Source organism: Vicia villosa, linkage group LG1, assembly GCF_029867415.1.
Source record: "Vicia villosa cultivar HV-30 ecotype Madison, WI linkage group LG1, Vvil1.0, whole genome shotgun sequence".
Classification (NCBI taxonomy): domain Eukaryota; kingdom Viridiplantae; phylum Streptophyta; class Magnoliopsida; order Fabales; family Fabaceae; genus Vicia; species Vicia villosa.
The window spans coordinates 102,331,553-102,332,408 of record NC_081180.1 but is presented as its reverse complement, the minus strand read 5'-3'; positions in this window follow the sequence as shown (position 1 = coordinate 102,332,408).

Sequence of the window (856 nt, the reverse complement as noted above, 5' to 3'; positions counted from 1 at the left end):
CAAAACGACAATCCCAATTGAGTACACATGCCCATAACATTTCCATTATATCCCAAAGCTAATAAAAAATTGAGTAACGGGCTGTCATTATTCTTAAGCCATTTTTTATGTTGTATTCCAACAAATTATATTTTATTTTTTTTTCTTTGTATTTTTTGTCTTGAATCATTGGTTATGTCTGTTGACTCTATACACAAATGACAAAACTAAAAGAAGTAGTTAATTAATTCTAGCATATTAGACGCATAAGATATACTAGAGAGCTTACTAGTTATTACTTCTATTTAACACATATTAAGTATAGGAAACAAAATTTAATATGATTTTCATCTCAACTTTAAGAAATAAAATTTAAATTTTTTCTTTTATTTTTTCAAAATAATACCCAAATAACCACTCTTTCAAACCAATTTGAAATAAGTGTATATATTTTTATAAGTAAGTTGTGTCTAATAGAAACACACTCTCAAGACTCAAGTCTACACAACTAAGTCAACACGCACACAATTTATTTCAATCATAATGATCATTTTTATTTTATAATATTAATTTTATTATATTTTATATAGTTAAAAAAATTATTATAATTAAATTAAATTAAATTATTATAATTAATAGATTATGATTAATTAATAAATTAATTAATAGAGTATGATCATAATGATACTAAAAATTATTATAATTTTGATATAGTTAAAAAATTAAATTAAATTATATAAAATTAAATCGAATCAAAATTGAATTTTTTTTATCAATTATTAAAAATAAAACTGAACTGCAAAAAAAAAAGTATTTTTAAATTAGATAATTTTTTACTTCAAAACCGAATTAAAGTTTTAAACTGCATTTGCAAACT